The sequence below is a fragment of the Apodemus sylvaticus genome, chromosome 6 (assembly GCF_947179515.1).
Source record: "Apodemus sylvaticus chromosome 6, mApoSyl1.1, whole genome shotgun sequence".
NCBI lineage: Eukaryota > Metazoa > Chordata > Mammalia > Rodentia > Muridae > Apodemus > Apodemus sylvaticus.
Genome location: NC_067477.1, coordinates 1,039,193 through 1,063,569, shown reverse-complemented (window position 1 = coordinate 1,063,569; position 24,377 = coordinate 1,039,193). Strand labels below are relative to the sequence as shown.

The following is a 24,377-nucleotide window of genomic DNA, read 5'->3' as shown; positions in this document are numbered from 1 at the left end:
CTGATTGGTGACGTAATATTGAGAGATATTAAAGATAGATGATTGTTAGTTCCTGTTATGTCTCTTTTTATAGGTGGCATTATATGTGTGTGATTCTCTCCTTTTGGTTTTGTTGGGAGATAATTAATATTTTATTTTATCTTTGGTGTAGTTACCCTTCTTATATTGGTGTTTTGCTTCTGGTATCCTCTGTAGGACTGGATTGGTAGATATATATTGGTTTATTTATATTATTTATTTATTATTTATTTATTTTTATACTCCATATTTTATTCCTTGTCCCTGGTCCACCCACCAACTGTTCCACATCTCATACCTCCTCCCCACACCCCAACAGACCTCTAAATTCCCTGGGGCCTCCAGTCTCTTGAGGGTTAGGTACATCTTCTCTGACCAAACCCAGACCTGGCAGTCCTCTGCTGTATATGTGTTGGGGGCCTCATATCAGCTGGTATATGCTGCCTGGTTGGTGGTCCAGTGTTTGAGAGATCTTGGGGATTCAGGTTAATTGAGACTGCTGGTCCTCCTACAGGGTTGCCCTCCTCCCTCAGCTTCTTCAGCCTCTCCCTAATTAAACCACATGGGTCAGCAGCTTCTGTCCACTGGTTGAGTGCAAATATATGCATCTGACTCTTTCAGCTGCTTGTTGAGTCATCTGGAGTCCTGTCATGATAGGTCCCTCTTGTGAGCACTCCATAGCCTCAGCAATATTGCCAGACCTTGGGACTGCCTCTTGAGCTTGATCCCACTTTGGGCCTGTCGCTGGACCTTCTTTTTCTCAGTTTCCTCTCTATTTCCATCCCTGCAGTTCTTTCAGACAGGAACAAATATGGGTTAGATAGAATTTTGACTGTGGAATGGCAACACCCTCCTTCAGTTGATGCCCTGTCTTCCTGCTGGAGGTGGGCTCTCTAAGTTCCCTCGCCCTACTGTTGGGTATTTAATATAAGGTCCCTCTGTTTGAATCCTGAGAGTCTCTCACCCCCCATGTCTCTGGTGCATTCTGGAGGGTCCCCCCAACTTCCTACCTCCTGAGATTACCTGTTTTCATTCTTTCTGCTGGCCCCCAGGGCTTCAGTCCTTTTCCCTCAAGTAATACCAGATCAGGTTCCCCTCTCCCTCAAACCCCTCTCCAATCCACTTTCCCTCCCAGATCCCTCTCTCCCTCCCCAATTGTGATTGCTTTCTTCTACCTTCCATTTGGGACTGAGGAGTCCTCACTTGGGCCCTTCAGCTTGTTGACCTTTTTGTGTTCTGTACTTTTCCCTTTCTTTTTTTCCTTTCTCTCCCTTCTTCCCTCCCTCCCTCCTTCTCTCTTCCTCTTTCTTTCTTTCTTTCTTTCTTTCTTTCTTTCTTTCTTTCTTTCTTTCTTTCTTTCTTTCTCTCTCTTTCTTTCTTTCCCTTTCTTTCTTTCCTTCCTTCTTTCTTTCTTTCTTTCTTTCTTTCTTTCTTTCTTTCTTTCTTTCTTTCTTTCTTTCCTTTTCTTTCTTTCTTTCCTTTTCTTTCTTTCTTTTACTTCCTTCCTTTCTTCGTTCCTTCCTCCCTCCCTCCCTCCCTCTTCCTCCCTCCTTCCCCCCCCCACCCCTCTCTCTGTCTCTTTCTTTCTTTCTTGCCACTGTGGCCCAGTGTAATCTGTAAAACAATTTTACAGTCAGAGGTGAGAAATGTCTCCTGGGAAAAGCAGAACACCCTACTATAAGTTCAGAAGCTGAAAATCTCACTTGGCAATTTACTATATTTCTGAAATTCTCCTTCCCAGTGGCCGGGACTACAAATACCGAGCATATTAAGATGTAAAAGAATCCATCTTGAAGCAAAAAAATATTCTGTAATGCTTTGCTCTGATTGTTTATGTAATTGCGGTAGAAAAAGCATTTTTAGCAGGCAGTAAAAGTTTCCAGGAACTCTAAGTCACAGGTTCTTTCCTGTTTTTTTTTTTTTTTTTTTAGTCATTCCTTGCAGGGCAGAAGGATTCCGAACAATAGGCCCAGACAAAGGATATTTACATATGAAGAACATTATACAAGGTCCTTGCCTCACAAGGGGGTGTTGGGCAAGTTAGAAAGAATTTACATTTGAGTTTGTACATAGTTCAAAGTTACCTCCCCCCCCCCCCCCATCCCAGAAGCTTGGCTTTCTGTCTTTTGAGTTGCTAATTGGGTACCACAAGGACATCCACAGAAGACAAGTTAATCCTGTTCTGCCTTTAACTCTTGACCTTGCTTGTTGTGCAAAGAGGCTATCTCTACCCAGGCTCACTAGGATAGCAAAGGAAGCCAGTGAAGAACTACATTTGTTTTGCAGACCGCACCTAGGGAGTCTTGGGCAAAACAACATTTTTAGCTAATCCAGGTGTGATTCAAGAGAAGGTAGATACTTTTTACTCAGACACTCTGAGTAAGTAGTGAGTTAGTTTAAAAGGATAAAAAATAATACAGCTTAACTCTAATGACCCCCAAAAGTCAGAAGTTTAAAATGCTATCTCGCTCCAAAGACGCTCTAACTCCAGCCTTCTAAGGAGCCCCAAACACTTCATATTCCAGAGCCCACTCTTTTGCTCTTTGTTAGAAACTAGGTAAAAGGTTACATTCCAGAGCCCATCCTTTGTCAAGAACTAGGCAAAAAGTCCTTGAATAGGTGATCCTGGCCCTGTAAGGTAACTGGAAATGAGCTAATTATTTGCTTATCTTGTTTCTGTAAACTGTTTATGCCATTACCCACATCCAGGAGTTAGCGCAGCTATAGACCTCCAAGAAAATAGGAAACTAATTAGTCCATGGAGTTCGGGCTCTGATAATTTAAACTGATTGGCCTAAAAACTATGAAGTGGTACAAATTGATTGGCTCGCACTACATGGGTTTTCAATGCTAAGGAATGATTGGTTTGTGATTTGCAGGCAGGCTTTGTTGTAAACTTATAAAAGCTGTCGCAGTTCGGCACTCATGGCCACAGTCCTCTACCACAGTGTACGATTGTGGAACCCAGAATTCTGGAATAAAAAAAATCTTCTTGCTATTGCATTGAGACCGCTTCTCAAATCCTCTTGCTATTGCATTGAGACCGCTTCTCGTGAGTGATTTGGGTGTCACCTTACGAGGCGTGGGGCGCTAGGGCGCCCTCGGTTTTTTGGGGTCTTACAGTTCACCAGGCTGCTACTGGAGCTGATCACCAGGGGCCTACAGTGGCCCCGGGCATAGAACAGAGAAGAATGCAACGGGCTGCTGTTGGTTTCTGCGCAAATGTCCTGTCTGCTCGCCGTGCTCACTCGCGCGCACATGCACTGCTGGGATGCAGTGGAGCCGTGGGCCACAATGAGATAAGGCCAAACAGTTCCATGTGGGACTTTATTTAAGATAGGGAAGGGGTAGCGGGCAGGAAGGAAGGAGAGAAAAAGAGAAGAGACGGGGAAGAAGCGCTGCCCAGTTATATACTGGTGGTGACATAATTACAGGTAAAGGTAGGCTATGGAATTCTGGGTAAATGGCAGCTGTTGCCTTGGCAACAGACCTATACATTGTCTGTGGCTTGTATGGCATCACAAGCTTTGCAGGCCTCGGGTACCTACACTGACTAGGCGAAAGTGCTCCTGGGAGGACAATGCAGACCAGGCAGGTCTCCAAGCTCTGCAATGCCTCCATTTTCCCTGGGAAGCTAGGCCCGGAGCCGTCCTTTCCCAGCTCCCAAAGCTAGCAGGACAGCCAGTCCAAGATGAAGAAGCAGTACCAGGACAGAGAAAAAAGGAGGGAGGTGACTGGAGAATGGGTGTAGAGAAGGCTTATGGGACATATGGGGTGAGGGGAACTGGGAAAGGGGAAAGCTTTTGGGATGTAAACAAAGAATTTAGAAAAAAAAAAAAGAAGCAGTTTAACCACATGCGATAACTGGCCAACTGGACTGTGGCTGGACTATGGGTAAAGCACCTGGACATTTATGTATAACAGGTCTCTCTCTCTCTCTTTCTCTCTCTCTCTCTCTCTCTCTCTCTCTTTCTCTCTCTCTCTCTCTCTCTCTCTCACACACACACACACACACACACACACACACACAGTCTAACTGGCAATACATCAGGATTTTAAAAAATAATTTGGCAACAACTGATCAATGACAAAATACAAATGTTTCTTGCATGAGTTAATGTTCTTTACTAATCAACACTTCCTTTGTGCTTCTCAGCTGTAACTTTATCCATAGAGTGTTCTATGGATTATTCTTTAGGCAGAAAGTGAAAAATCATAAACTATGAAGTTATAAAGCTGAAATACATACTCTTTAACTGAAATCAAATGAACATTTTCTCTGTCCCCGACTCTCCCTCTCTTACCTACTTTGTCTCTCTCCCTCTCCTTCTCCTTTCTGTCTTGGAGAAGTCTCACTGTATAGTTTAGGCTATACTATAAGTTTTCCGTTTAACTTTTCAACCAAGACTATATATACTCAATTCAATGACAAGGCAGAATTAAATAGGTATTTTTTGTCCAGGAGCTTGGCCCAATGATCTGATTATCTTATCTTCTGTCTAGCTATAATGTATTCATACATTTAAGAAATTTCTTATAACCAATTCATATTTTAGAGGTCTACCCATGTTCCTCTTTTCTTGTGCTGACTATATAATAATGTATTCATCTTCAAAAATTAGAGTTATCCTTTAAGCCTTCATAAAATCCTCTCATTAATCGTTTATTCCTTTGAACCAAACTATCACCTCAATATCCTCTGTTGGGGTGATAAGTGCACTTTTGGCTTTATTGTTCATTCTTAGCTTATCAATGAAATTCACTCATCAGATCTTTTTAGAAGGATATTCAATTAAGATAATGATATATCAGGAAAGAAAGAACTTGACTCTAAGAAAGAAATGTCTCAGCCTTCTCCCTAGGCTCTGAAGTCAGGACTGAAACAAAACTGCTAAGCTTGCTGAAGAACTGCCAAAATATAATGTCCTCTGTGGGTAATGAAGATTAGGCAAGGCCCTGATCTCAAGTGATATTTCCATTTATCTATCTGGCCCTTTCCCAGGTCTTGATCTGACTACTACTCACACTGCACTTGATGACAAGACATGAATCGAATAAGACACTCTTTGACCAGGAGTTTGGCCCAATACTCACTTTTCCTGAATTTCCCAGAGCTGCATACATAGGATATAAATAACAGAAGATTCTCGACTTGATTATTACACAAATGAATTATGAAACATTTTTAAGCTTCTGGAACATAGCATTCATACTCAAGCATGTACAAAGACCTTTAGTAGTCTTTCCTAGAAGAGTTATGTATCAAATGTCTTTTCAGAATGTGCTGAAATTTACTAGAACGAGGTGATTCTGGGTAAAAGACCATTAGCATTTAAAGTAAGTGTAAATATCAATCAGGAAAGAAACTAGTCTGCAGACACAAAATTTTGTTATTCACCAAACATAGTATTGAGATAAACTAAAGAAGAGGACAGAAAAGAGGAAAAGGGAAAAGACTCTTATATACCTTTTACTTTAAGGCTATGTCAGGGATTGTCTTTTGTTTTCTTTTTTTCAAAATTAAGACTAAGATAAAAACTCAGTGACTAAATATCACTGTCTTAATAATAGGTTTAAAATTCTAAGTTTTGAATTTTTCAATAGAACATAAAACTTAGGGAAGATATTAATGCAAGGTAAGTCAGAATTTGAACCTTGATAAACTATCAAAATTTGGATTGATTTATACAAATGATGAAAACCCTGAATTTAAATGGAAACTGTCTTTAAAAGGCATCCTATCTCTATCACATAAAGTCATCCAAAGATCTCTCATATCTCAATACCATCCGGATAATTCAAGCAATGCTCTGTAATAAAAGTTGATATTGGATACTTTCAAAACAAAGTTTTCCAAAATGAACTTTTGTTTGAAGTGAAATAAAGACTTAACAGTTCTTTGCCCTGAAGTTTCATTTTATACAAGCAGTACTATTTACATAACTATAAATTATATGGTATAATGTAACTTTCATAAGTAAATTATGCCATTCATATGATTATAAAAATAACCTAACCTTAAAATGCATCAAACTTCTGTGTTCTTTCATTTACATGTTATATTATGGTGCCCTTATGTATGTATATATACAAAACGTTTTTGTAACATCTGATTTAAGGTATTATTGTTTTAAATACTGATGTAGTCTAGAGTTTTTACAAGTGATGGGTATTTTTAATATTATTACTTATTTTTTTACATTTCCTTATTTTATGTGTATGAGTGTTTTGTCTGCATGTATGTATAACCAAGTGCATGAAGTGTCCAGGGAGCTCAGAAAAAGGAACAGGATTTCCTGGAACTGGAGTTACAGATGATTGTGCACCACTATGTGAGTGCTAGGAACAAACCCAGGATCCTCTATGAGAGTAACAAGTAATTATCTTTGTTCTATATTTCAATCAATATGATATATTAGATATAAGTAGTTTTTCTGAAGAAGATACATGATTAATTGCAGAACCATTGCTTTAGTCCCAACATCCTTACTTTCTAAAGGTTGAACTGTCATAGAAAAAAATATCAAAGAAGTCCTGAATAAGGTCCAAATGAAGAAAGGCAAATGTTTAAGATTAGGCACTTAAATGCATCTATAATGTTAAATATTTCAATCACCATATAAAATATTTATTTTAATTTTTATGTGATGAAGTAACTGATGCATAGACAGACTAAGGGGTTTTATAATCATAAAACTAGCAATGTAATACTTATTTCTTAAGAAATTCCAATGAACACCAAAAATATATCTTAAGATTACTTTGAATAGTACTAAATACTAACAGTGCCTTAACTACCTTTATTTATATTTAACTTTATATTTAATATAATATTAAGATGGTTTTGATATTAAGTGATGTCTTTTTTTATGCTTACTAGACTTAGTTTACAAATTAACCTTGGTCACTGAATTGACTTATTCTGTTTTATCTAATTTTTCTGTTATCAAGAAACTACAAACAAATGATATTTATGGAGAAGGGATCTGTGTGACAAATACATGGTTTAACAGAACAGAATTACTTTATCATAAATGTAGTAAACTGTTGATAAAGAGGCAAGGGTTTAGAATCTAAGTTTATTTCATGTTAGAATTAACTTAATTTGTATACATAGGAAGAACCTTGTGCAGTTCCACTTATTCAGATCAGGAGAACATTCCTTATTTTTTTTATAACTTAATTAATTAACACCCCAAATGTTGCCCCTTGGTCCTCCCCATCCCCACTCTACTTTTTCTCTGAAATAGTGTCTTCCCATCCCCCTTTCCTGGGGTTTTAAGGCCCTATTGGATTAGGCACATCCTTTCCCACTGAGGTCAGACAAAGCAGTCTTCTACTATATATGTGCCTAGGGACTTGACTAGCCTGTGTGTGCTCTTTTGTTAGTGGCTTAGTCTCAGGAGTTCTGGTTAGTTGATACCCTTAGTATTCCTATGGGTTTGCCCTCCCCTTCAGATTTTTCATTCCTTCCCCTAACTCTTCCATAGGGGTCCCTGACCTCAGTCCAATGCTTGACTGTATCTGCATCTGTCTTAGTAATCTGTTGGTAGAGTTCCTCAGAGGACAGCCATGCTAGGCTCCTGTCTACAAGCAAAACAGCATCAGTAATAGTGGCAGGGACTGCCCATAGGATGAATCACAAGTTGAGCAGGTCGCTTGCCATTCATTCCTTCAATCTCAGCTCCATTTTTGTCCCCACATTTCTTTTAGACAGAAGCAATTTTATATTGAAAATTTTGTAGGTGGTCCCCCCATTTCTCCACTGGCGTTCAATCTGATTATTGGGGGTGGTCTCTCCAGGTGCCATAGCCCCATTGTTGGGCATTTTGGCTAAGGTCACCCACACTGAGTCCTGGGAGCCTCCCCCATCCCAGGTCTCTGGGGCATTCTAGAGGTTCCCCCCACTGTCCACTGCTGGCAGCTGCATATTTCCATTCATTCTCCAGATCCTTTAGGCCACTCATCTGTCTTCCCCCATACCTGATTCTGCCCCCCTTTCCCCCCTCCCATTCCTCTTTCCCACAAAAATCCCTCTCTCCTTCTGTCTCCCATAATTATTTTGTTCCCCCATCTAGGTGGAATTTAAGCATCCTCACATGGCCCGACCTTCTTATTTAACCTCTTAGGGTTTGTGGGGTGTACCATGGGTATTCTGTACTTTATGGCTAATAGCCATTTAGTGAGTATATGTGATGTATGAGGTCTGGGTTACCTCACTCAGGATATTTTCTAGTTCCATCAATTTGCCTGTAAAATTCATGATATTCTTGTTTTTATTAGCTTAATAATATTCCATTTTGTAAATGAACCACATTTTCTGTATCCATTCTTTGGTTGAGGGAAATCTGGGTTGCTTCCAGTTTGTGGCTATTATGAATAAGGCTGCTATGAACATAATTGAGCATGGGTCCTTGTAATATGTTGGAGCATCTTTTGAGTATATGACAAAGAATGGTATAGCTGGGTCTTTGGGTAGAACTATTTTCAATTTTTTGAGGAACTGCCAAATTGATTTCCAGAATGGTAGTACAAGTTTGCAGTCCCACTGATAATGGAGGAGTTTTCCCCCTTTTCCACATCCTTGCCAGAATGTGCTGTTGCTTGAGTTTTTGATCTTAGCCATTCTGATTCGTGTAAGGTGGAATTTCAGGGTAGTTTTGGCTTGCATTTCCCTGATGACTAAGGTTGGTTGAAAGTCTTTTTTCTTGGATATTATAATGGCTACTCAAACTTGTTTCTTGGGACTGTTTGCTTAAAAAACTTTTTTCTAACCCTTTAGCCTGAGGTAGCATCTATCTTTGTTGCTGAGGTATGTTCTGGTATGCAGCAGAATTCAGTATGTTAACCTGTGTCTTTTTATTGGGGAATTGAGCCCATTGATGTTGAGAGGTATTAATGAGCAATGATTTTTGGTTCCTGTTATTTTGTTGTTAGAAGTGGTACTATGAATGTGCACACATGTGTGTTTCTCTTCTTTTGGGTTTATTGTGAGATGATTAATTTCTTGTGCTTTCTTGGGTATAGTTACATTCCTTGTGTTAGAGTTTTCCTTCTAGTATCCCCTGTATGGTTGGATTAGTAGAAAAATATCATTTGAGTTTGGCTTTATCATGGAGTATCTTGGTTTTTCCATCTATGATTATTGAGAGTTTTGCTGGGTATAGTAGTCTGAGCTGGCATCTCTGGTCTCTTAGGGTCTGCAAGACATTTGTCCATGAAGTTCTGGCTTTTAGAGTTTCTGTTGGGAAGTCAGGTGTAATTCTGATAGGTCTGCCTTTGTATGTTAGTTGACATTTTTTCCTTACCACTTATAATATTCTTTCTTTGTTCTGTACATTTAGTGTTTTGATTATTATGTGGTGGGAGGATTTTCTTTTGTGGTCCAGTCTTTCTTTAGGTTAGGGAAGTTTTATCCCATGATTTTGTTGAAGATGTTTTCTGGCCCTTTGAATTTGGAATCTTCACCTTCCTTCTTTTCTTCCTGTTATTCCTAGGTTTTGTCTTTTCATTATGTCCCAAATTTCCTGGATGTTTTTGGTTAGAAATGTTTAAAGTTTTTATACATTTTCTTTAACCAATGTATCATCATCTTCTATGGTATTTTCTACACCTGGCATTCTCCCTTCCATCTACTGTATTATGTTGGTGAGGCTTACATCTGTAGTTCCTGTTCTCTTTCCTAGGTTTTCCATCTCCTATGTTGCCTGCATTTGTGATTCTTTATTGTTTCTATTTCCTTTTTTAGGTCTTAGATCATTTTGTTCATTTCCCTCATGTGTTTGATTATATTTTCCTGTATTTCCTTAAGACATTCATTTGTTTCCACTTTAAGAGCTTCTTCCTGTTTGTGTTTTCCTGTATATCTCTAAGGGAATTATTTATATCCTCCATGAAGGCTTCAATCATCTTTATGAGATAGGATTTAAGGTCAGAATCTTGCTCTTCAGGTGTGTTAGTGTATCCAGGGCTTGATGTAGTAGAAGATCTGGGTGCCAAATTACATTGCCTTCTGTTGATTATGTTTGCACTTGCGTTTGCCTTCTGGTTATCTCTGGTGTTAACTGGCCTGGATGTCTTGGATTGGGACAGGCCTTCCCTGAGGTATGTGGAGCTGTGTGTCCTGGGTTAGAACAGGATTACTGGGAGGCAGTCAGTGCTGTGTCTTTGGTTGGAGTAGGCTTCCTGTGATGTTGTTTAGAGCAGGCATCCTGCATCCTTTGTTAGAGCTGTCCTCCTGGGAGACAGGCAGAGCTGTGGAGTGGGAGAGTGTGCAAGCTGATCTGCCATTGCAATTGGAGGTGGGACCAGAAAGGTGCTGGGCCTCTGGCAGAGTGGGGCAGATCCCATATCTCCTGTGCTCTGTGGGGTCTCAGATGGCATGGGTATTGGGGCAAGGGACTCCCGCTTATCCTTGGTTAGAACAGTCTTCCTGGGAGGAAGGTATGTCTGTGATGTGGGGGAACAGGCATGCTAAGGTTAGAGTTGGAAGTGTGAACCAAAAGGATGATATTGCAGAACATTTCTAAGCCAGTGGTTCTCAAGCTTCCTAATGCTGAGACCCTTTACTACAGTGCCTCGTGCTGTGATGATCCCCAACCATAAAATTATTTTTGTTGATACTTCATAATTGTAATTTTGCTGTTGTTATGAATTATAATATAGATATCTGACATATAGGATATCTGATATGTGACCCTTGTGAAAGGGTTGGTCCACCCATCAAAGGTCATGACCCACTGTTTGGGAACTGCTGTTCTATGGCTAGTGCTCAGTATTACATACCCACAATATTATAAATAAATGAATAATTGAATAAATAAATAAATAAAACCAGCTAATTTATGATTGCTATTTTCTCTTTTTCCAAACAGAGGAAAAATATTTTCTCAATTGAGGTTTATTTAGAAAGTTATATATTCCAAAGTCACTTGCTTTCTGTGGCTCCCCTGTTTTGAGTTCATGCATTTCTTTCCAATAAACTACTTGTATCTAATAAAACATTGTTTGAAATATAGAACAAAGATAATTATTCACTTTTTATTGTATTACTTCATTATAGAGTTAAGAATGTAATTCTATGAATAGTTTTATAATTATGAAACAAGCCGAAAGAGAGATGGGGATGGGGATGGAGAAAGAGAGAGAGAGAGACAGAGACAGAGACAGACAGACAGACAGAGAGAGACAGAGACAGAGAGACAGACAGACAGAGAGCAAATAATCATGAATAAAGAAGATAATTAAATGGAAGACTCATGACCAAAGAGCAACAAAAGAGTAAGAGAAGACTGAATAAGGAAAGTTGGTGTCCTCAAAAAGAAAGCCTTTTATCTGGGGAGTTACTTTGTGGCTTGGGTTTTGAGGGATTGAGAGACCTCAAATGCGTGGCACTTGTAAGTAGTATCTGGGGCTTGCAAGAATCCCTAGACATCTACTGCCCCTACACAAGGGCAACAAGGCTGAGTAGATGCTTGGAAAGCATAGGGGTAACACAGGGAAATTACCTTGATGGAAAGGTAGCCTCCAAGTGTATAATTACATGAATTATCCCTGAAGTCACAGAGCAGAACAATGAATAGAATCAACTAAAATTGTTCAAGTACATTGAGCCAGTCTACAGAATGACATCAAGATGAATACACAGGGTGGATTAAGACAGGATGGAGGGTTAGCAGGCCCACACCGTAAGAGTTCTCTCACATAATGCTTCTATGACTTATTTTTTCTCTGTCTTTTAGCTGTAATCATTGTTTGAATGATCACAAAGACAGAACTGAAGGTGACCAAGGGACTCAAAAACGTGGAAGGGGTCAGAATCAATAGATTGTGGGGTTTTTGAAGAAACACAGGAGCAGGCTGCAAATCTCTGTTTGCTTTCTTAGAAGCTGTGGATTCTATCTACAAATGTCACCCTCAGCAAGAGCAATCTAATATCTAGCAAATACTCAGTTTCTCAGGAACATTTCCTTTGCTATCTCATGTCTCATTAATATTTAGTAGGGCATTTATTTATGTCTTTTGCATTGTTCATCCCCATCTGTTAACATTTATGTCTGACATATCTCATAGGCCACTAACTTGCATCTATGCTTCACACTGTTTTTTCCTATGCCTCATGAAGCACTTTTAGACTTATTTATACTTGATATTTCTAATGAGTGTTTTCAAGTCTATTTGTTCTCCTTGTTTTTAAAATCCTCTCAGATATTATAGCCAAAATACTTTAGAAAGATAAGTATATGAACAAAGACCATTCAGACGCTAGCCTGCTGTGTGTAGTGGAGAGAGTGTGCTAAGCAAGAGGTGGCAAGAGGATCCTCTGCCTTAGGGTTCTGCCTACATATCCTATTGTCTGTAATGCTTGTGGATTGTCCTGACTGGTTTTTAGGGATGATTTATAAGTGATCGCTGAAAGAGCTCTACACACAGCTGTATGCTTTAAAAGCATTCTTGTTGTAAACTGTATTATGGTGTTTATTCTTCTACTATTACATCTTCCCCAGGACTGATAAATTATTTACTTAATGTTGACAAGGCTAAACTAGAAAAACATGCCAAAATTTAGATATTCTGAGGACCAAAAAAGGGTTTTTCAGACATATGGTTCCAGAACTTTTCAAGGTAGAATTAAGACTCACAAAAATTTTGATTTTAAGTAATATAAAATTGAGATTCATAATGCATTGGGTCCTATAATCCCTGTTGAAACATACATACAGTTGATTCTTGATGTTAGCATTGCTAAATTCCAGCTGAATTTGACTTAGCTGAGTTCTGTAACAAGAGAAAAATCCCCACTCTTACTTACAGTATAAGACTTTATTCTTTGTTTTTCATCTTGGATAATGGAAATCACCAAAGTTTTACCACTGTGACTCGAGACGCTGATTGGGAGGTTGAAATAGCTCTGATCCAACATTGGGTAAGTTCTGCTTTCCCAGGCGTCCACTCTAGTACGTTCACACACTACAACAAACATTTTAAAAGGAGATGCTTAGAAATTTGAAGTTCTATATCCACATAATTTAATAATCATCGGAAGACTGTAACTAAGGCAAAAGCCCTAAAGTATAGGTGACAGGATACTTCCTAAGCACTACCAGCTCAACCACAGGGAAGCCCCTCTGTGCCAAATCTGTACTGTTTAGGTTTGCATATTGTTTTAATTCTCAGAGCTTGCTTGACCAAGGTGCTTTTATTTTTTAAGTTTTAATGAAAACCAGTTTGCTGTGCTTTAAGGGGTTCTTCTTCACAATCATGAAGAGAAAATTTGCAAAATGACTTTTAAACAAATTTGGGTTACATTTCACTATTAGAAAAGAAATTGATTGTGTAAAACAATGCTAAATTATGTATTTATGTGACCAGTCATTTTAGTACTTGACTGAATGCCACTTACCCAAGTGTCCCATGCAAAATGTTGCAGAGTAATTTTTATTAAATAAATGCAACATTTTGCCTTATTCTCAATTACATATTTTTATAAAGGCTTTTTGAAGGAACAGGAGGTTTTTTTTATAGTCACAGTTCAGCAGAAAGAAAAGAAATGAGTACAGTGTTCTAGAAATGTCCCAAGAACAGGAAGGGTGGGAGGAGGCTCATCCATGATAATAAAAATAATGTGACTGGAATCTCCTCACAGCTGCAGAAAGCTGTCCCTTATGCTATGCTAGGAGAAAATGCCACTGTGGCTCCAAATATTCTACCTGGCCTTACTAGCTCTTTCTTTCCTCTCCTGGTTTGTTTACTTTTTAATCCAGTCTCTGGCAATTTCTTTCTTCATAATATGACTTCTTATGATTTAAAAGTGGATTAAAATATAACTTATGTCCAAAATTTTGACCTATAGAGATGAGACAAGAGGAAACGGAAGTAAAACTGCTTCTGAACCAGAGAGAGACTCCCCAGGAAGTGAGTGGAAAAAAAATCTTGCAACTCTGAGTAGAAGCATTGGCCAAAGAAATAGAACAGAACATGGTTTATGGTTTACTGTACTTCCTCCCAAATATGGCTAAAAATGGAAAGTAAATTTCTGCTATGGAGGAGTTTCAAAATAGGTGGGTGGGTAAAGAGTTTAAAACAAAACAACCACAAAAAACCCAATGAATGCAAGTTACCACATCAAAAGTCCCAAACACAATCAGAATACTATCCAGTGAGTACACTCAGTAATGGAATTTAATAAAATTATTTATCCTGGAAGAGTTCTCAGTAAATTGGGAACAGAAGGGAATTTCCTCAACTCAACATAAGAAATTTGTGAAGAGCTTACAACTAATAACTTAATGGTCAAAGTCTGATGCCTTCATCCTGGCAATAAAAACAATGAGATGCTTGTTTGTATTTCTTCACTTCAGCTCTGTCCTGGCTACATTGACCACATATGATTCTTAGTTATATGTTCAATGCAAATAAACAACAACAGCAAGAACAGCATCAGCAACAATGAGAGCAGATTAAGAGCTAGAGAAAGCAAAGGAAAGTTACACTTTTGAGTCGTAACTTAGAAAAAAAGTCATGCTTTGCAGTGAATACTCACAAGCTGTAGCACTGGGGAAGGGACTCTTGAAAGTATATGTGTGTTGTCTTATTAAGAAAATAATTATTACCCCTATATTCTTAGCCTGTTTTAAGGTAATCAGGATTCCTATGGGATGGTCTCCTGGACTGGTAACTGAGAGACCCATTTGCATTCACTGTAAAGCGGGGAGATAATAGTATCAAACATTCTAATTTTTGGAGGATGTGATGGTTTAAATAAGAATGACCCGCATAGGCTCATAGTGGGTGGCACTATTGGGAGATGGGGCCTTGTTGGATGAAGTGTGTCACTAGGGGGATGTCAGAAGCTCAACGCAAGTCCAATGTCACTTTCTCTTCCTGTTGCCTGCATTTCCAGATTTAGTTATTTCTCTAGCACCATGTCTGCCTGCATGTCACCGTGCTTCCTGCCATGATAACAGACTAAACCTCTGAACTGTAAACCTGTCCCAATTAAATGTTTTTCTTTATAAGAGTTGCTCTGGTCATGTTGTCTATTTACAAAGATAGAAATCCTAACTAAGATAGAGCAGATTAGAACGTTCTGCCTCCACCAGGGTTAAAGGTTTAACCTCAGATTCTGGAGGGAAGTACCTTTCCATAATGGTGTTCCTAAGGAGAGTGAATTGTGAAACTTTTATTTCTTGGGGAAACAGAAGGTGGGATTTAAAGACAAAGATGAGGCAAGTGTCCACACTCAGTGGCTTCTAAGGCTGGTAATAGTTTTTGAGACTTAACAAATAATTGACAAAGCAAACTTAAGTTTAGTTTGGCTCATGATTCCAGGGTACAGTCTATTGTGATTGGGACAGTATTGGTGGGAGGTGTGTAGGCAGCTGGTCACATTGTCTTTGCTCAGGAAACAAACATGTGTTGGTTTAGAGTTTGCCCTCTCTTCTTTATTTAGTTTTGGGGTCCAATACATGGGGGGATACTATGTGTATGCAAGGGAAGTCTTCCCTTCTCACTTAAATCTTCCTGAAGATATCCTCATAGACACACACAGAAGATTGTTTCCATAGTAATTGTAAATCCAGTCACATTGACAATGATTTATTTGTACAGTTTTCAGAAGAGAATATTTTGTGTGTTGACTATTATTGCACAGTAATACAACCATAAAAGTTACTGGCACAGAATAACTGTAACTGTAAGCATTTATTATCTAATAGTATTTATAGCTCAGGACTCTGAAGCAGCTAAGTTAAGTAGTCTTGGTTTCTAGTTGAAGATGAAGTCAAGATGTTGGCCAAGGCTAAAGACTCTGAAATGTATGCTGGCACTGAGGGTTTGTTTTCCAACTGTTCATTCACATGACTGGACAAGCTAGCATTGGCTGATGTCAGGAGGCCTACTTTCTTCATCTTGTGGCTCTCCCTATGGGGTTTTGAGAATGTCTTCCTAACATGTCAGCTGGTTTCCATCAAAATGAGCAAGTCAAAAGACATTAAAGAAGCAACAGTAATGGTTTTATGACTTAATTTCAGAAATTTTCTATGGTGTCCTGATAGTTACAATTTAGGAGGGAAACATATAGGAGTATGAAAATTAATATCTTGGGATCATTTGGGATTTATCTTGGAGAATAACCACAGAGATAGCAGAAAATACATTAAAAGGACCTCAATGTCTTAGCTGAATATACCCTTTAGAGTTTTTTTCTGTATATACAGAAGTCAGTGTTTGATGTCAGTGTTTGATGTCAGTGTCTTCCTCAGTTGTTATCCATCTTATTTTCTGAGGTAGGGTCTCTCACAGCACCTGAAGCTTACTGATCTGGATTGACTTGCTGGCCAGAAAGCCCCAGGAATCCTCCTGATTCTGTCTCCATACAACTGGGATCACAAATGCACTGTAACATGCCTGGCTTTATACAAGGGTGCTGGAGACCCAAAGAACTCAGGTCCTTACTTGTGCTTGGCAAGTGCTTTACTGACTGAGACACCCCCACAGTTTTAGGATGGCTTTTAAAAACCTGACAGTACCAAGCCTTCTTAAGGAGGGAAGAACCTGGAACACTCTTACTTTGTTGCTGAAAATGACACAGCCATTTGCAACGAGCTAGGTCATGTCTAACAATGATGCTTATGCTTACCGCTTGCCCTATGATCCTATTCCTAGGCATTTAAATAAGACACATAGAAACACAGCTCTACACAAAGAGCTGTATTCTGTATATGAATGTGGATGGCACTTTCACACATTCTCACCTGGACAGAAATACATCAAACATATTAGGTATGGCCAGAGAGATCATTCAGCTGATAAGCCTTATGATATGAGTTTAATTCCCAGGATCCACATAGTGGAGGAGAAGAACCAGTCTTTCCAAGTTATTCTCTTTCCTCTATGCATGCACCTGAAACTCCTCTCCCTGTCCCTCTAAATAAAACATTTTTAAAAATGTAGCAAATTAAAACAAGATATTAACCAAAAGTGGTAAAATCAAACTGTGGTGGGATTTTGGCAGAAGATAAATACTAAGTGTATATATATATATATATATATATATATATATATATATATATATATATATATATATACATATACATATATACATGGTCACAGTTAAATTTCAAAATCATTACGCTAAGTGAAAAAAAAGAAGCCATGTAATGGGCTATACAGGGCACAATTCCATACTTACTACAGCTTGCAAAAGAGGATATAGGAATCACTATGGTTATCCAGGATTGAGAACAAGTAGGAAGAGGGGATTGACTATAAAGGTCTTTGGAAACTCTTGAGATGCTTGGAAATATATGCTGGTCATAGTAAGGGTTTTACTACCATACACATACTTTACCTAATATCTGTCTAATTATTATACTCTTGAAGTTAGTGACTTTTTCCTGTAAATTACTCCTATGAACTTGAGTTTAAAGAAAGCAAATACAATTTAAATAACACAACAGATTTGGTATTTCAGTGTTTTGCAAGAAGCTTACATTTTAATAATAAGTGAGATTATCTTTAATGGAAATTTTAATAAGAAAGTTATGGTCTTTCAGAGAAACAAAACCTATGGCATTTGCTTTTTTAACTAGTTGCTTAAAGTACAACTAGCGTGACTAACATGGAGGCCTGGCAAGTCAAAATTCTGATAGGAACAGAGATATAACCAAGTCCAGTAGCAGTTGAACAGAAACAGGATAAGCCAACCTTGCAGAAGGCAGTGTATTAAGAATATTTAGGAACCATAGCACCCTCACTTAAGTCTTCCTTCTTCTTGATCTTCCTGTGCTGGGTGAATTGTAAATTGTTTATTTTGAGCTTTTGGACTAGGATCCACTTATTAGTGAGTGCATACCATGTGCATTCTTTTGTGACTGGGTTGACACTTTCTAGTTCCATCCATTTGCCTAAGAATTTCATGAATTCATTGTTTTTAATAGCTGAATAGTACTCCATTGTGTATAAATACCACAGTTTCTGTATCCATTCCTCTGTTGAGGGACATCTGGGTTCTTTCCAGCTTCTGGCTATTGTAAATAAGGCAGCTATGAACATAGTGGAACATGTGTCCTTATTATATGTAGGAGCACCTTCTGGGTATATGCCCAGGAGTGGTATAGCTGGGTCCACAGGTAGTATTATGTCTAATTTTCTGAGGAACCACCAAACTGATTTCAAGAGTTGTTTTACTAGCTTGTAATCCCACCAACAATGGAGAAGTGTTCCTCTTTCCCCACATCCTCTCCAGCATCTTCTGTCTCCTGAGTTTTTCATCCCAGCCATTCTGACTGGTGTAAGGTGAATCTCAGTGTTGTTTTGATTTGCATTTCCCTGATAACTAAGGATGCTGAACATTTTTTTTTTAGGTTGTTTAGAGCCATTTGAGTCTCCTCAGTTGAGAATTCTCTCTTTAGCTCTGTACCCCATTTTTTAATAGGGTCTTAAGTGAGGGTGCTATGGTTCCTCTGAGAAAGGGAACATAATTACAGGAGCAATGAGGGAGGCAATGTGTGGAACAGAGACTGAAGTAAAGGACACCCAGAGACTACCTGGGGATTCATGCTATAAACAGTCGACAAATCCCGACACTACGACAAGAAGCATGTACCAAAAGGAACATGCCATGGCTGTCTCCAGAGGGGACCTGCCAGAACTCTACAAATACAGAGGCAGAAACTAGCAACCAACTATTGGACTGGGCTTGGGGTCCCCAATGGAGGAGCTGGAGGGTGGTCCGGAGGAGCTGAAGGGGTTTACAGCTCCATGGGAAGAACAATGACTTCGGAAACCCAGATACCCCAAGTCTCCCAGGGACGGAACCATGAACCAAGGGGTATACATGGTTCCAGCCAAAAATGTGGTAGAGGAATGCCTTGTTGGGCATCAGTGGGAGGAGTGGTCTTTGGTCAGGTAAAGGCTCAATAGAGGCCCCAACAAAGGAAATGGATGGGGGAGGGGGATTGGGGGAGGAGGTGGGAGTGTATTGGGTAGAGGGGCATATACATGGAGGCAGGGGGTGGGAGGAGAGGTTGGGAATCTTTGGGGAGGGGGCTTTGGGGAGGGGGAAATTGGGAAAGGTTTTACCATTGACAATGTAAATGAATAAGATATTCAATACAAAGAAAAAAGAATATTTAGTGTCTCTGTGAGATCATACTTTTGATGTGGTCAGGCCTTCAATTCACTGGTCTAGGCCAATTCAAATTAAGGAGATCAAACTGCTTTACTGAAAGTCCACAGATTCAAACAAAAGCCTCATTTGAAAAGCACCTTCTCTGAAATATCCACAGTAATCTATGGCTAGAGATAAGGGTGCTGTGGCCCTTAGTTTGCTGTATGATTAACCATCACAGGAGGGGATTATTTGACTGGGAAAGGGGTTAAGGATCTTCTAAATGATCAGAAATGCTTTAGAATCTGACTCAGGATGTCTTGGGTGCAAATGTTTCTCAAAACTCACTGAGCAGTAAACTTCACATCTGCCCATGTGATAAATTAATGATATATTCTTAATAAAATCCAGAAGAGACTCTGGAAAGCTGTGTTGAGACTGATGTTACAGCTTACCTAGCATATAGAATGTATTTGTGTGCATAAATATGCAAATGCCTTTGTGTGTATGTATGTGTACATGTGTGTGCATAAGTGTGAGCATGCGTGTATGTGTATGCATGTATGCATGTATATGTGTGTCTGGTGGTGGTGATGTGATGATGATTTTGCTTATAACATTCTCCACTTGTCTCTCCTCTGTTCTTGAGCAGCCCACACCAATATTGAACACATGAGGCCACCATTAGTCACCACTACTTTTAAGAACCTATTTTGCTTTCTGTAGTTTTTTGGAAGTATGTGGGTTCCCTTTATTCTTCTCTCACTAATTAGACCATCATTATTCCTTTTGCCAAAATACAGAATATATGTTCAGCCTTAAATGACTAATGAGGTAGGAAGAAATTTAAATGGCATCTTTATCTTTTATTAACTTAGGAAATAGAAAGGGGAAGCATGTGCAGTTACTATTCTGGTAACTTTCTACATAACTTTCCAGATGGAATTCATGTCATTAGAGGACAAAGCAATAACAGCTTTAAGCTTGCTGACAGTATTTTCCTGGCTACCCAAGAGCAAATACATAGCATTAGGGATATTTTAAATACTAAAAGCATCAGATTTGCCTTAAAACACTAAAATTTGTAGTATAATAAAAAGAATATAGGAAATTGTCAAATGAGAAGTAACCAGTATTTGAAGAATCAATTTGTAAATCAAGGCAGATGTTTTTGTATGCAAAGTAATCTCATTAACTTGAAATGTACAAAAACATAAATTCTAATGATATACAAATTTTTATTAAATTTTTGTCAATAATCTTTAAAAATTTTTTTGGTCAGGTAATAGAGGGTTGTGAGTTATGTCCAATTATTCCTGAGAATATTCTGATTGTTGCTTCAAATTATGTAGTAAACTGTACAATGAACATAGACATGCAATCAGACATAGGAAGAACATGATCAGCTTTGTCCCATTTCCTGGGAAACAGGATGCAGGCATAATAACCTTGTATGTTATTAGACGTAATCTATGGCCAAGACTTCTGGCATGAATCAGGCATAGAACTTCTCTGTATCTTAAATATCAGGAATCCATTGATCCATTTCCATTGATCCAGGAATCCATTGATCTATTTCCATTGATCCAGAAATCCATTGATCCATTTCAAGCTTGTAGTTGGCGGGGATATCTCCTACTTCACCCACAGAGAGCACAGAAGTGGATTTCTAAAAATAAATAATAATAAATCTTTTTTATTGTTCTCTCTTCTCCTTACCCTCCCCCCCTCTCTGTCTGTCTCTGTGCCTCTCTCTTTTTCTCTGACCTAAGGGAGGGAGCTAAAATCTTAATGCCTTTTATTCTGAAAATTTGCATGTGACAGGTGAAAATCTTTCAGTCCTGGAATGCTGCTTGAGCAAAACCCCAGGTCACATTGACAGGTAGATGCCAATGCCTACATCCTCTTTCGTCATTTATTTGTTCTACTCCTGATTCAGAGACACAGAGTAAATTTTTATGACAACCTTTCGCTATTTCTAACCTTTCCTGAGGCATTAAATACTAATAAGTATCAAGAATAATTAAGGGATATTTATTTCTCAAGAAAAAACTTAGAGAAATGCTTGTTCCTTGGAAACTCATAGTTTAAGCAAAACAAATTTATAAATAATATATTATTGAAATAGCATGTGGAAACTCTAGTTTACCACTTGTGTTAATCTAATATACTTGGTTGAACCTATTAATCATTAAAAAAGGACAAAAAGTATCTTCAATAGTTTGAATGAAAATGCCCCTATAGGCTCATAGGGAATAGCATTATTTCAAAGGATTAGAACCAATGACCTTTTTGGAGTAGGTATGGCCTTATTGGAGGAAGAATGTCGCAGGGTGGGATAGGGAGGGGTTGAGGTTTCAAGGGCTCATGCTATGCCCAGTGTATCTCTTCCTGCTACCTGTAGATCCAGATATAGATTCTTCTCAAGAATCATGTCTGCCTGTGCACCACTATGCTTCCTGTCCTGACAATAATGGACTAAATCTCTGAACCTGTAAACCAGTCCCAAATAAATGTTTTTCTTTATAAGTGTTGCCATGGTCATGGTATCTCTTTACAGCAATAGAAGTCATAACTAAGACAGTATCTAATATACAGCAATCAGCAACTTTTAATTGATAGTATATAAAATGACACTCCTGGGCTGCTGTTTATTCCCCTGAAATATTCTCTGGGATCAAGCTATTTCGCTCTTTTTCTAGTAGGTCCACTTAGATTCCTATCTTGACAGGAGGGTCCTCTCCACTCTAGCTAATTGGTAAACACTTGTAAGAGAAGATATTTTTTTCTCTATTTTTTCATATCTTCATTTTTTTAAGTTTTTTTTTCATATTTTCAATTGTGCTGGGGCCTATTTTCATTTAATGATGCTAGAGAAATGCACCAAAGCACCAGTACAAAACACCAGTACAAGAAAAGTCTAGCAGGGTAGGTGCCTAGATTTTTATACCAGAGCTGGAGTTTCATGGAAAATTAAGTTGGGCATATTTATTTTTTTCCATTTATATTTCCAATCAGACTACTCCCCTACTCCTTGTTCACCTAGTACATATGAGCAGATGTTTGTTTCTGCTGTAATCTGCTTTCATTGAAATCAGGAAAAACTGCCCATAACTTAGGGTCTGCTGGTACCTATTCCCAGTCATTTTTGGGGTGATTCTCATATGTTGATGGTCATTGAAACTATGTAGAGAGCTCTTGAATACACATCACTGGACCCCATTTCTAGAGTTTCTAAGTTAGAAAATTTGGGTTAGCGTGGTGGTCTAAAAAAGAATGGCCCCCATAGACTCATATATTTGGTTGGTCATTAGGTATTGACTTTCCTTGACAGGGATTAGGAAGTCTGGCATTGTTAGAGTAGGTATGGCTTTGTTGGGTGTAGGCCAATGTTTATATCTCTGTCTACTCTCTCTCTCTCTCTCTCTCTCTCTCTCTCTCTCTCTCTCTCTTTCTCTCTCTCTGCTCTTTTCTTGCTGTCTGCCATTCCAGATATAGGACACTCAGCCACCTCTGCAGCACCATGCCTGCCTGTTTGCCACCATGCTTTCTGCCATGAGGATAATAGACTAAACCTCTGAAGCTGTAATCTATCCCCAATTAAATGTTTTCCTTTATAAGAGTTGCCATGGTTGCTGGGTGGTGGTGGCATATGCCTTTAATCTCAGAACAGGGAGACAGAGACAAGTGGATCTCTAAATTTGAGGTCAGCCTTGTCTACAGAATAAGGTCCAGGGCTATAAAAAGAAACCCTGACTTTATAACACAACAAAACAAAAACAAAAGCAAAAAGCTGCCATGGTCATGGTTGCTCTTTACAGTATTAAAATACTAGCCAAGACAGCTAGATACTAGAAGTTTCATTGTCAAAGGAGACTTTCCCTTCATGCAACTGCTGGCCCACAGGTTCCTCTGTGAACAATACCAGGGCTCACAGATTACAATGCATTTAATATGGAAAAAAATGAAAAACATATCAGTAAATTAAGTTTTTCTTAAGTAGGTTATTCATATTATTTTAGTGGCAATTACAGTGATTTTAGATTTATAACTATGCAGTACATAGTATGAAAAGCCCAATAAAGAGTTTTCCTCTTCCCAGTCTGGTTTGAGGACTTATTTGAATAAGGCCAGAAGAGGTCTGAACAGGACTGGCCCTAATGCAGCAATGTCAGGGTGCTGCAGGGGACCCAAGTGCAATACACAAGTGCATTTGTTTTTCTCATGCAGTGCATGATGGCTTGTAAATATGACTGCAATAGTTGAAACACATATTGCTGCTCTTTCAATTAGATTTATTTTTATGAATTGTTGAAAGTGTGATCATTGACGTGGTTTAAAAATTTCCTGCTTTAGTTTGGTCTGGCCAAATATTTTGATAATGTGAGAATTTAGTCTACAAGTCAAGGATTGGCAAGAATAATGTGGTTTGTGAGACCAGTCTGGGAGTTTGATCCAGTTTGGACAGATGCCAGGAGCGACCTTTGGAACAGACCTTAGAGTTCTCTTAAAGAAACTCCTTTATTGCCTATACCAACTTGGTTCCCAAGCTTTCTTGACATTCTCTTTAGTAGCCAATAGTCCTTCTCTTTATGCTTTTGTTTGGATCTTTACATTCTCTTGGAAAAACTGTTCTTTTTATATAGACTCCAGTTTGTCACAGTTTTAAATGGTCACCCCCATATCATATCTTAATTTGCCGAAACCTTCCCAATATAAATGTTTCTACCCTGGCTTCTTTCATTTTTGTTAAAAAATGTATAAGTCTTTCCCACTAAAAACAACTGATTTTTTTTTTTTTGCTGAATATTAAGGTTAATGATGCTTGATATTTGATATCTTACCTTGTTTATTCTTTTTTTGATGAGCATGATCAAAGCACAGTTTACCTCTTAAGCTGAGTTTTAAGTTGGAAATGACCAGCTTAGTCATTTGTAAAGTGCTTGTCCAGCAAACAAGAGGATCTGAATTCAACTCCCAGAGACCACCTTAAAAAAAAACTGGTGTGATTGCATGCACTTATCACATTGCCAGGAAAGGTAGACAGGCAGATTTTTGAGGCTTGATGGCTTGCCTATTCAGTGAGTTCCAGGCCAGTGGAAGACCCTGTCTCAAAAGAAAGATTGATGGTACCAGAGGAATGACACCTAAGATACCTGATGTTGTCCTCTGGTCTTCATGCATATGTGTACACGTGCTTTTTAGTATAAAATCTTCAGCATGACTACTTCCTAGTCAGCAAAATTTG

General features: G+C 38.6%; 1 long non-coding RNA gene across 2 annotated transcripts in view; it reads left to right on the top strand.

Annotated features, from left to right (window-relative positions):
- Positions 1 to 24,377, top strand: part of LOC127686788 (uncharacterized) — a 102,876-nt gene that overhangs the window by 4,738 nt on the left and 73,761 nt on the right. The gene's annotated exons all lie outside the window — the stretch shown is intronic.